This window comes from Engystomops pustulosus, chromosome 1 (assembly GCF_040894005.1).
Source record: "Engystomops pustulosus chromosome 1, aEngPut4.maternal, whole genome shotgun sequence".
NCBI lineage: Eukaryota > Metazoa > Chordata > Amphibia > Anura > Leptodactylidae > Engystomops > Engystomops pustulosus.
This window is the reverse complement of record NC_092411.1, coordinates 148,549,386-148,563,418: the sequence shown is the minus strand read 5'-3', so window position 1 is coordinate 148,563,418 and position 14,033 is coordinate 148,549,386.

The following is a 14,033-nucleotide window of genomic DNA, read 5'->3' as shown; positions in this document are numbered from 1 at the left end:
ACAAGTGTCAGGGACAGATATAAACATGACTAAACAAAAATTAATACAATGCAATGTATTATTGATTGATAAGATGGAAGCATTGCAGCTGCACGGGCTTAATGAACTATGTAATTTTAATGTGTTTTTGTAATTTTTGGTTATTTGGTTGATAGAGAAGCATTCAGGAAAATATATGAAGAGAAGGCAGTCTTGTTTTTATAGAATTGTATTCTGTGAAAGTACAACTGTGAAGGTAGAGCAGCACTGTGAAGGAGGGGACTAAGGTCCCAGTATGGGTGCAAGCCTCCGCTGACTGGACTCAAGGTAAGGAAACGATTGCCAAAGGAAATAAAAGAGATGCGGCAGCACTTCTGGAAAGGCTAGGTGTTTATTCACCCAATGTGGAAGGTGCAACGTTTCAGCCCCTCAAAGTATGCTTGAAAATAGCTCCATTGAGGGGCTGAAACGTTGCACCTTCCACATTGGGTGAATAAACACCTAGCCTTTTCCAGAAGTGCTGCCTCATCTCTTTTATTTTCTTTGGTATTCTGGGAAAGTGATGTCATGAGATTTCAATCATGCATGTCTGAGGAAGGAGGCGTGACCTCCGAAACGTCACACGGTATGCAGAGCCCTCGGTGAAACAGCCTGCTATTGTGTCTGGTTTGGCGCTTTAACATTTATGGCTTATGGATTAAGATGAGTACCCTAAGGTTTTTGCCATGTATTTGCTGACCCAAGATGAAAATGGTTTATGGAAAAAGAAAAATATGCACAAAATTAACGTATTTACCTGCGGAAAGCAGAGAAAATGTGAAGTATTGAGTCAGTAGTACTTATTGCTTGTATTGACTGTGGATTTGCGAGATCAGGAGGTGACTCGCTGTTGTGCCCTGACATAAAGCTTGTCATACGTGTGAAACACACACTGATATATCTCAAAAAGTAAGGCATTTGCAAACATTAACTCCTTAAGGACCAATCCACTTTAGGGCTTTCCAAGCCCAATTTTTTAAATTTGCCCTGTGGTTATAACCTTCAAATGCTTTAACATACCAAGGCAATATGAGATTGTTTTCTTGTCACACATTGTACTTTAAAATAGTAGAAAAATTTGGATGATATATTTTATGAAAAAAATGAAAATTTTCCCCAAATTTTGAAGAATTCTCAATTTTCAGTTTTTAAGTGACTTTGAGAGGATAACACACCATAAATTGTCCCAATGTAGAAACGACATTGGTAGAATTTACAATCTGTAATTTTTTGGGACAATACATTCATTTTGGCCCAAAAATTGTAAATTCACAATGAATTAAATGATGAAAACCTCCTCAAAGTCTGATACCTAAATTCTCCTTAGTAATCAGATACCCCATATGTGTTGGTAAACTGCTGTATGGGCACAGGACAGGAGATAGAACTAATGTAGCCCATTCAGAGCAGATTTGCAATGTCATATTTTACAAGCTATAAAATGTTTATACTTTTTGTAATGTGGGCATATTGGGGCTTATTTATTCCGGTATGAGAGCCCCTTTTCAGATACATCATTTAGGTTTTTTAAATAGATAATTGATGAGATTATATTAATCATTAATTCTGGTTTAGGGTTTTTAGCTTTTTTTGGTGGCATATACCATACCGTAAAAATTATTTATTATCTTTATTATATGGGTCACTACGATTTCGACGATATCCCTTTTGTATAGCTTTTTTATTGTTGACTTGTTTTGCAGAATATGGAACTCGTTTGTTTTTGCATCACCATGTTCTGTTTTTTTAATGTGGAGTTGTTTTAGGGATTGTTTTTTGTGGGACAAGATGTACTTTTTATTGGTTGATTTTATTGTTTTTATTGTTGGACATAGCTACACCCAATATTTAGTGTTTTGTGGTGATTTTGACTTTTTTTATTGTGAAATTAGATTTTTATATCCGATGATGCATTGGGAGATCTTTATTCGTTATTTTGTTTTCTAAACAGTTTTACTTTGTCCCAGCGTGGGACATGAAAAAGCAATCATTTGATCACTTGTTCATTGTAATATACTGCAATACTAATGTATTGCAGTACATGTACATGTACGTCAGGATGCAGCAACGTCAGGATGCAGCAACTGACCACATTTCCCGACTTACATGTATGCCATAATACGCCAAGGGGGTTAATCTGGCTTTTTTATGTTTCCTTTGGAATAAAGGCTTTTTCCTGGCAGAGGGGCTCATCAGCCCTTGTCAGTACAGTACTCCTTTCACTATGGATAATGACCTACTCTTACCAGCTTCAACTAGCATCTCCAGTATGTCTTTTGTTTTTGTTCTTGGGTTGATATTCAAATTTTGGACCAAAGCATGTTCATATCTGGGACACAGAACCTGCCTCTTTCATGAGAGGTAGGATGGTTGCACATTTCCATTTTTGTTTGTACTTGAATATAATAGTTTGTGAAGAAGAATGAGGTAACTTCAGATTTCTGGAAATTGCATCGAAGGATGAACCAGACTTGTGTAAGTCCACATTTCTCTTCCTCAAATCTCATTCAATTTCTTTAGACTTTCCAATTAATATGGAAGCAGAGTGTTTCGGGTGTGCCTTCAAATGTATCTACACGCAATTAAAGGAAATCCACCTTCAGGAATCTATTTACTATGTGCAGTTTGCCTGTGTAGTGTGCAAAGGGCACCATATTTATGATTTGTGGCGCCCATTCTTAATGATCCTGGTGCTCCCTGGACTACCTCGACAGAGTGCAGCATTTTTTTAGCATCTTTAACATAGAGCGTGCGCACACAATTCTGTAAGACTTTGCATGATAAATATGGCACAGGGACAGACTTTAGCACCACAACGTCCATTTCAGTGCAGAAATTTGTGTTGCGTGAAGAATAGTGTAGTGAGCACCACAAATGTGTCTTGGACACTTCTTAAATACCTGTGCAAGCAGTTTGCACATTAAAGAACATGCAAACTGGTGCAGGGGCTTTAGTAAATCTGGGCTAATGTGTGTGCACCTCGAAATATTTCTTAATTTTTTTTACCATCATCAAGACTGATGTGATTTGTGATGTGTTTTTGCTGGATGCATTTGCTGTGCCTTTCAAAACGCCATCAAAATGCATTGTGTAAACACAGCCTAAAAATGTACAGGTAGTATTTCGATAAATTCACTGATCCCTAGTCCGACCCTGCATGCAAATGTGTCTTATATAGGTCATGTAAATTTCTGGTTTCAGCTGTACTTATGTGTACAATTCTCTGATTATTCTTGAGGAAAGCTAATTGTGATCTGAAACATTGTATGCTGTGGGTTAAATAAAAGATCAAATGTAAGTGGTGTCCTTTTTTCAAGGTTTTGGGAACGTTATGCAATTACAATTCTCAAGGTTTAATTCAGCAATTTCTGTTTAAAAAGAAACAATCTAGCAATCTCTTGAATGTATTAATCACTAGAACATTCTGTGGAGTTAGGTTCCATCACTTCACAGATGAAACAATAAATGTATTTTTAAACTTATGTAAGTAAATTACCCTAACTTTAGCTGTAAGATGCAATCCTACAGTGAGCAGTGTTCAGTGTTATCTGCCTAATCAGGTCTCAAGATGCAGCCAGACATACTGGACCATTCCAGGAACATGGTGCCATGAGCCCCTGGATGTGATCCACCACTCTGGTTCCTGGCCCTGAATTACATCTCCCCCATGTGACCTGTCAGCAGACCTTGATGACGTTCATCACTATTAACATGGAGGGCTTCATGAACAGGACTGTGGGTCAAGAGTCTTTATAGGGTCTCATCCAGACAGGCTATAAAGTACAGACTCTTTATCCAGTAGTTGGATTACCAGTAGTGCCAATTGATTTTGGAGCAGAAACTAGCGCAGCAAGTGCATCCAATTTAGAAGTTATATAATATGGCCTTTCGTATAAGGATCTGTGAGCTCCTTGAGGCCAGCAGGGTACAAGATTCTCTATTCTGGAATAGGACTTCAACCCTTTGATATCACAATGAGAGAGAAAAAACAAAAAAGACAACCAAAGAGGACGGCGCCTCGTGTGATAACGTTTAGGAGGTTTGTTTCCAGGTAAGTAATAGGAGGTGCTCACGTGGTGGCCACTTGGCCAATTGCAGATATAGATGTGGGGGTCTTAGTTGCCCTTAGTGAGGTTACCTCAGCAGCTTCCCAAGCATTCCAAAAACCGGTATCCAATGGAACCGTAAGCATAGGAGTATCAGCGGATGAAAGAATGTGGCGCTACAGATGGGTGCGCTTGTAACCCAGAGAATTTTACCAACACACGGTTTGTTATAAAAGCTAATTTGTATTTATTGTGAATGATTAAAATTTGATTTCAAACATTCAAATTTTAATCATTCACAATAAATACAAATTAGCTTTGTATGAGCCCCTGCCTGAAGAGCGGAGCTAATAGCTAGTATAGTGAGGAAAGGGGTTTCATCCTACCTTTAAGGGTGATACCTGAAGCAACCCAGGACAAGCTGAAGCATCCTTCCAGGACACAGCTACCTCCCAGCCTGCCCTCTGCATCCAGGGTGGCGCTCTACATCCTGTGGCTCCCTCCAACTGCATCTCAGCAATCCACTACTCTGTTAAAGGCACGTTGCTGTGGTTCCTGTCGGTTCCAATAAAGAACTGTAAGTTGTTTTTTGCCTCCATCTGGTCCCTGCTACTACGGCTGTCATCATCACAGGCACCCTGTCCACCACACAGCGACTCATACTCTAGACACCAAAGGGTTGCCCCAGGGAGAACTGCTATAGCAGCCTCTCCCTCATCATTTCTTGCCAACACCACCCTGCTGGAGACCTGCCAGGCTGTAGGACAGCCCTCCGGTTCCCCATACCAAGCACCATGACACTAGCGTGCCTAGGCCGCAACCGCCAGCCACTCAGGTACTGCGGGCCCCGGCTGACTCCAGGCCCCGAGAAAAGGCTAGGCCCCGGTGGGGGATGTTGCATATGTGCTATGATTTTGTGCATTTTTTTATGTTTTTTGGAAGGCTCTAGTATACCTCAAGTATGTGTTTTCCAGGAATTTTCCCCACTTAAAGGAGTATTTCCATTTTAGTAAATTAATGTTATTTTTTGTATGATGAAAAGTTATACAATTTCCCTATATACTTTCTGTATCAATTCCTCACGGTTTTCTAGATCACTGCTTGCTTTCCTGCTATAAAAAGCTTCTCTGTTTACTATTAGTAGACAGATTCTGACCATGGTCACACAGGTGCACGGCTCTTTATATCACATAGAGTAATCAGAGCTGTGTGATATAATGAGCTGTATACCTGTGTAACCATGGTCAGATTCCTGTCCACTGGAAGTAAACATAGAAGCTTCCTATAGAAGGACAGCAAGCAGAGATCTAGAAATTGGTACAGAAAGTTTATTGGAAAATTGTAAAACATTTTTTATCATACAAACAATAACATTAATTTGCTGTAATAGGAATACCGTTTAAGGCATGTCCAGATAAACACTTTTTGAGAATGTGTCTCATCCCTGTCATTTAGACCTTTAGAGACTGTTTAGAGAGAATGTTTTCTGGTGTTTCACTACTTCTTAATGTCTTTAATAATAATTCTTTATTTATATAGAGCACACAGCTTACGCAGCGCTGCACTGAACTTGCCAAATCAGTCTGTGTCCCAATGGGGATCACAATCTAATCAACCTACCAGTATGTTTTGGAGTGTGGGAGGAAACCGGAGGAAACCCAGGCACACACTGGGTTTTTTCTCTGCAGTTGCTTCACAAAATATATTCTGGAACTGTGGGACAAAGGTATGCAACATGAGGCACATCCGGCTGCTTTCCAGCAGTTCTGGGAGCCGTTGGTAGGAAACTATTTTGCTTTCTGATATATTAAGTGAATATTTGTTGAAAACTATATTCCCTTTCCCATAGTAGAGGGAAAGGTGATAACACCATACTACTAAAGCCCCCACCGCCCTGCTCTGTATTAATTGTATATGTTTATCTATGTCTATGTATTCTTACATACTTATGCATTACCTGTGGCTATCATCCATTGTCTGATGCCTTAGAGGCAATGTGCAGCTATGCTTTTTGGGTATATTTGATATGTGATAAATCTAATGTAGTATAAGACTCTCTCCATGTAGGTTGCCCCGTAGGATATCAAAGAGTCACAGCAAAGAGGAGATGCTGCAGAATTGTGAGCTCACATGAAATATTAGAACTTTTCTGGTGACAGATAACATCTTGGATTACAGATTTCTTAATCTTCTACCTGGTTGCCATGTAAGCACAACACAAACATTTAAGGTTGTTCCTAGAATGGTGTTCAGTGTTCAGTTTGTGTTAGGAATGCTATAAAAAACTTGTGTTTGTGGTATACATAGCAGCCATGTTGAGGAAGAAGAGAGTAATTCTCTAAATCTCTAATTGTAGATATTATCTGTCACTAGATGAGTGCTGGTATTATCTAATAACAATGTCCCCACAGAAGCAAAAAAAATCACAGTGCTCCCAGTAACTCAGTCATAATGCCCGCCCATTGACAATCCTCACAGCTAGGAGCGTTACTAGGAGAGGCTGGGCCCTATAGCAGATTACTGCATGGTGCCCCCACTTTACATATTTGTAAAATCACACACACTTTACACTCATATAAACATTAATACGCTCTTACACACATACATACATGTATAAACGCATATGCACACATTTATGTACTCATATGTATATATTTATACTCATATATATGCATTATATACAAACTCATAGGTTATTATTTATCGGGGGTTCTGTGCCAGAAAAGTGGCATAGAAGCCCTGAAATAATCGCAAATGCTAGCATGTTACTAGCACTTGTAATTATTTTCCCCTTTCTGCCACCTCCACCCTATCTCCCAGACAAAGGCTGGCGCCGAAACACGCGTCGGTGAAGTCCAGCGTGGTAGACGGGAGGTAAACTATGACCATGGGTACGTTTTAACACTGTAATACTTTTACATTATATGTATACTAAGTATAAGGTTATTATTTAAGCACTAAGCATTTTCTTTGCATGTTTTTGCACAAATACTTGGTATCTACAAACCAAGACTGCATAGACAGTCTTGAAGTACTTTAATTTGTAGTGTGAATGCTCATTAAAAACTACCCTTTGGTACCTTATATCACCGCTCCACGATTTTGATGTTCCTATGTGATGTTCTCACTATTCCAAAGCGATCCACCTGTGATAAACGTTTTGTCTGTTCATTTGTGTATTTAATAAAAGACATGTTTTATTTTGCGATAAAATTGTCTATTTGTTTTTGTGTTAGGTATAGGGGGTGTAACCAGCAGGGGATTGATCTGGTGCGTGCAGCTCTACCATGAATTCTTATCAATTCTAATCAATTAGTTAAGCATCTCAAATGCAATGAGGACAAAATGGATTTGTTCCACAGCCTATGGACCCACCTGGCTGTTCAGTCTTTGAGGATGAATCCAACATTATATGGGGGCAGGATATGGCTGCAAGATGTACTTCATTACTTTGAGGAGACTGGGTGAGATGCCCAGGGGAATTCCTCAAGTCTTCCCATATTACATAATATTATTTTCCTGGTTACCAAACACTACATTTTAGAGCACTGGTTTCAGCCCACCTTCCCAAAACCCACATGTGATAGAGCAGATTAAGAGCTTACCGCATTTAGAACATATAGAAACAGAAAAAAACAAGTACTAGAGCCCAAAAATCCTTTATAAAATGGAGAACTTTTGCAGTGCACTACATATCCCATAAGTAAAATTTAAATTTATGAGACCCTCCACTTTAACAGAAATGTTTTTGTTTGGATAAGAATGTGCATCCAATTTCAGTTTTTCATTACAAGCGCATTTGATTAGTCAGTAGTAAAGATTAATAAAAGGAAATTATTAAAATTAACTTTACTACTTTCCTTTTTAAAAGCAAATCTACCATCAAAATCAAGCATGATAAAACAAGAACACTTACTGTGGTAATCTTTGTAGGTCTGTCACCAATGGGCTTCTACTTATGTTAATGAGTCTGAAGGTTCCTGTACTTCAGAGGGATTAAGGAGAGAACAGGGGATTGGGGAGACAAGCATGTGAATCTGCAGCACTGATGGAGCTCTGGTAATGCACCCCAGAGCCCTTCATTAGCATAATTTGATTTTAGAAGGAAGAAGGTCATTGATAACAATTATATGAAGATTGCCGCAGTCACCACAGTGCCTGTATTTAAAGGACATCTACCACCAAGATGAAGGATTGTAAATCGAGCATAGGGGTTTGTGCCCCCTATGACAGGATCTGCTCTTCTTTAAGCTTCTTATGCCCTTGTGCTTAAGAAATAAAGGTGTAAAAATTATGCAAATGAGTCTGAGGGGCTCCAGGCTCAATTGACATCTATGGTGGTAGATGTCCTTTAAGTGTAAGTGCCCCTGGTTTATCATACTTGATTTAGATTGTCTTTAAGAACATTGTGAGCCAGATACTGCAACTTGGACTTGATGGACTTGCGTCTTTTTCCAGCCTTATATACTATGATACTATGAATATGAGCAAGGAGGTTTATGGCTATATAACGGTAGTAATATTAACCAAGTTTATCAAGAATCAAAAAATTGCTAGACTAATAGAAAGAGATCCAAATTTATTTACTTTTGTAATTGTAGTAGGTCTAGGAAAGCTATGTTTTTTCGCAGTGGCAAATCTCAGTTGATTTTATTGAAAGATTAAGACAAAACATTTCAACATTGAAATTATCAACTTAGAAATCAAACAAACCAAATAAGTTGAAGAATGTCACCTTGAGTTGTGAGAGCAGTGTGCACAATGATTAGGGAACCAATAGTATTATTTATAAAAGCAGATTGTGAATTAGTATTAAACAGACTATAGGAACCTATCATTAGGTGAAAATGTGAAATCCTGATGACAAGCTGCTTAGAGAACCCCCAGTTTTTTTCTTATTGGAAAAAGGACAACAAGTATTTGGATGTCTGCAGGAATTTCCATTTTTAATTTTATCTTTTTTAATATGGTGATTCTTTGTTGAAACCAATTTCAACCTAGAATGACTGGAATGACTCTTGAATAGATACCCAACCCATTCCTTATGTTGTGGAACTGGTTTTAAGATTTCTTTTGTTAAAACATTTCAAATGTTTGTTGATATATGAAAAATACTGAGTGTTTCTTGGAATGCACCGGAATTCCAGAGAGAAACTGCTTTGTGAAAAGATAAAGACTGTTTATTTTAGGGGACCTAAAATGTCACATCCACATACAAAAAAAACAGCTAAAAGACAGTTACATATCCACATAGATTCTAAAAACAGACAGAATGTGTTATTCTGTTCCAGCAATATATCTGCCATTTCTAGAGCAGCAGGTTTAAATGTCTTCTTAAATCTTGCAGACCTTCCCTCATAAGTATCAAACGGGAAATAAAGCTACTTAGTTGATCCTGATTTACACTAAACAAAGGGTGATCAACATCATCTACAATTGTATCCAGTTTCTTCAGCATTTTACATTGCACTAGTTGTTACCAATTCTCAAAATACATACCCACTTGTTGTTGTATAAGTTGTTTTCCTGATGATCTTATCCAACCTTTGATGGTCCCTAACTGAGAAACAATAATCCCATCCTGTTATCATTTTTCGTGAAGCATCAACATCACCGCAGTCTGTATAGAAAGCATAAATAACTGCAAGCTTGTCTACATAACTTATCAATATGTTGTTGCCAATTGAGCTTGTCATCTATAATAATACCTAGGTATTTATAGCTTCCTACCACCTCCTTTTCTGTACCTCCGATGTATAAGGGTTGACTTGCCTCTACCTGTTTACATGAAAAATTAATTACCAGTTCTTTGATTTTATGTGCATTAAGCACTAGCCCGTTGTTACTGTACAAATTTGTTACCATCTGTCTTTATTCAGAAACATCACCATCATTGATTAATCCTACCAGCACAGAGTCGTCTGAATATTTTTAGCATCCAGAGTCATTTTTCTTAAAATCTGAGGTATATATAATAAACAAAAAAGGAGCTAACACTGTACCCTGTGGAGCTCCAGTGTTGCACACCACCTCATCAGTCTATGAATTCCCTAACCTGACCCTTTGTGGTCTGGAACTCAAGTAGTCCATTAGCCAATTGGTCAATTTTGGTTCCACTCGTATGGATTGTATTTTTGACTATAGCAGCACAGGATTAATTGTATTAAAATTGCTGCGGAAGTCGAAAAAAGTCAGCTGAATCTCTGTTTTTCGGGCATCTATATGTGAGTGGACTCTATGCAGGAAATTAATTAAAGCATCATCCACCCCCAGAGAGGACGATATGCAAATTGTAATGGATCTACAAAAACATTCACGTCCACTGGTTCTGAAGTTACTCATTGGTGTACACCACCAAACCAACGATAATAACTTTTAGGGGAAGGGGGAATAAGATGAGAAAAGAGTGAGTATATAAACTATAACTTTTATTGAATAATAATAAAACAGAACAGAGTACTTTTGTGTATAGTTATTTATTATCACTAAAAAAAGGTACTTTGCAATTATTTAGTAAATCAAACCTGTTAAAAAAGATGTTCAATTCATCTGCTCTCCCTTTATCCTCTTCCTCTTCAATTGTAATCCAACAATCTTCTTCAATATTCTCCGTGTCCCTTTGACTAATTGAGTCTCTGTTTTTGTGGAATCCTTTTTACAAACTGGTTCTCAGAATTGAACTGCATGTTCTAGATGTGGCCAAACCAATGGCTTGTAAATGCTAATATTATTTCCCTATCCTGATAATGAATGCCTCTTTAAATACATGCCAAAATCCTGTTGACTTTAGAGGCAGCTGACTGACACTGCATGCTGTTATTTAGACTGTGATCTACAAGTGCAACCCGGTCCTTCTCAACAAGGGTCTTCCCTAGTTTTGCTTTGCCAAAGTCATATGTTGCGTTATGTTATGTTGCCTTAGATTTATCCACTTTCAAACTCATTGCTAGAACATTCTGTGGATAAAAGTCATCTTGTCAATTTTACCATTTTTTTTTTTTTACAATATTTTTTAGCTATAATATCATGGAGTATATTATCTATTGGATGTTAGTGTGATGTTAATAAAGCAACATAACTTAGTATATTATCATGTAAATGTAATGGTATGTTACAGCCAGAGAAAGGGTATGGCTAAAGCGACACCTACGGCATGTGCATATGCTTCTTTTTGGTCATATTGGGGAATCTGTAAACCCCAAATAGCAGTTCTATTTTGTTGCTGAAGTGAATAGGAAGAAATTTGTGTAAAATTCACATACTTTCTGTAGTGATTTCTGCTTCAATCCCAAGGTGTCCATTTTGGGGGATCTGTATACCCCAAATAGCAGTTCTATTTTGTTGCTGAAGTGAATGGGAAGAATTTAGTGTAAAATCCACATATTTTCTGTAGTGATTTCTGCTCCTACTCCAGGGTGTCAGTCCTTGTGCTTCTGAAATTCAAATTTCAAGTTTTTTTGGTAGATAAAGTAGATCCGTGCCAAATCAACATAGTTGATTAATCAATATGAGACAGAGAGGCGGCAGATGGAGCAGGCACAGGTCGCAGCACAGTAAGACGTTGCGGCAGGGGTGACTCTATGAGGCCAGAACTGCCGTTGTCATCTAGCAGCAGTGTGTGGATAAACAGCCCAAAGGTTGTCGATTGGTTGACTAGGTCATCCACTTCCTCCCAGATGACATCTGACAACTACAGACAAAAGTCCGTGGGTTAGTCAAATACAACCCTTAGTTGGCATGGCCCAGGAGCAGGTCAGCGGCACTCACATCTCCTCAACCAGCCTCTGTCCTGTTAATTTCACTCAGCCAGAGATCTACTAGGTGGTCTGGGCTCAGCGCCACTATACAGCGTTGACAAACTCCTTGCGGATAGTAAGCAGCTGCTTGGCAGTGAAGAGGTGGGACAGACATCCACTGCTTTGAGCAGTAGGCGGGAAAGTAGAGATGTGGAGAGTGGCACAGGAGATTATGTTGCACTTTAAAGTAGTCGGTCTGTGCATACTGTTGAGACTGTTGATGAGAATAGTAGTGACAGGGAAACACAAATTGAGGATGATGAAGCCGGTCCCACTTGTGAGAAGTGTCAGCAGAAGAGGGTGTCAGCGTTTTAGGCAGAAAAGCAGGCAGCAAGTCGCTACTGTGGCCGTGAGTCAGCAGGGTGGTAGCAGTGTGAAGATGGGAGCCAAACAGCTGCGGGGTACAAACCCTGCTTCGCAGGCCAATGTAAGCCGTGGCTCAGCGAGGCAGGGGCGTTAGTCACTCAGTGCAGAGTGTTGGCAGTATAATCACAACCTCGGTGGTGTGGCAGTTTTCTGTTAAGACAGAAGGAGGAGCCAAAAGTGTGTATATTTAGAATCTGCAGGCAGAAAGTGAAGCGTAGCCAGGGAGCTAACCTTGGCACCAAGGCCCTGCCTCAACAAATGCAGCGTCACCATCCAATGGCCTGGGAGAAACGTGGAACAGATGTGGAGGTCCATCCTGCCGCCACAGCAGCAGCACCTAGTGGCACAGATTCCATTTCAGCCAGTCAAGGCTCCAGCACCTCTGCTGAAGGGAGCTGTTTGTCTTTGTCATCATCTCCTGGTCCAGATGCTCCTGCTCCTATCTACGCACGGCAGCAGCAGTTGTTGCACGAGGCGATTACAAAGAGACAACTGTATGCGTCCAGCCATCCTAAAGTGCAGAAGCTGACCATGCTCCTGTCCAAGTTGTTGGTATTGCAGTCCCTCCCTTTCCAAGTGGTGGACTCTGCACCCTACAGAGAACTAATGGCTTGTGCCAAACCAAGGTGGAGAGTTCCAAGACAATTTTTTTTTCCAAAAAGGCAGTGCCAGCTCTTCAAAAATATGTAGAACAGAAGGTGGGCCATTCCTTGAGCTTATCGGTTTCCTCCAAGGTGCATGGCAGCGCAGACATGTGGAGCTGTAACTACGGTCATGGCCAGTACATGTCCTTTACGGCCCACTGGGTGAATGTGCTTCCCGCCCAGCCAAACCAATAACTTGAACAAGAGACACTACTTTCTTCTCCACTTTGTCAAACTGCTGCTCATGCGCCAGTGTCCACCGTCTCCTGCTCCACCACCACATCAGCCTCCACAAGTGCTCCTCCATCATACCACATGGGCAGGGCAGAGCGGTGTCACGCAGCTCTACACCTGGTTTGCTTGGGCGAACGAAGTCACACAGGGGAGGAACTGCTCTGTGTCATGCAAAAAGAAATCAATCTGTGGCTTTCTCCATGACAACATGTTCCTCAAATCTTCCACCCATCTTCAAGACATTCTAAAAATGGCCAGGAAACTGTGCATGCACTTCAACCCGCTTGCCCACCCGTAATGTGGAGAGACTGACCTTTGTCAAGATGAATCAGGCTTGGATCGGCCAGGATCAGATCATCCATGACGCCTCCCCAGAAATGAGTCTGGATTCTAACTATTTGTCTCAGCCACTATTCTGATGCTGCCACCCACCTGGTGTCACACATCTGCTGCCAGTTGCTCCATCTGTCTCCCACCATGGACAGGGACAGGAATTGTCCGCCATTTCCACAATCTGTCATTGTGCCACTCTTTGGGCTCCTGTTGCTGCTGCTGCCACCTCCACACTATCATTGTGCCACTCTATGGCTTACATGTTGCTGCCACCTGCACACTGTCATTGTGCCACTTTTTGGGCTCCTGCTGCTGCTAACGCCACCTCCACACTCTATCATTGTGCCACTCTGTTGCCTAGTATGTTGCTGCAACCTCCACACTCTTTCATTCTGCCACTCTGTGGCCTACCATGTTTCTGCCACCTCCATAATTTGTCATTGTGCCACTCTGCGGCCTACTCATGCTGCTGCCCGCTGTCTCCCTGGAACACCCTGTGATTTCCATAATGCTGTTTTCACCATTCACCACTCTATGACATTACGACTATGTTTCGTTTTCCCCTTCATTTCATCTGTCAGAAGGAATGAAAAGCC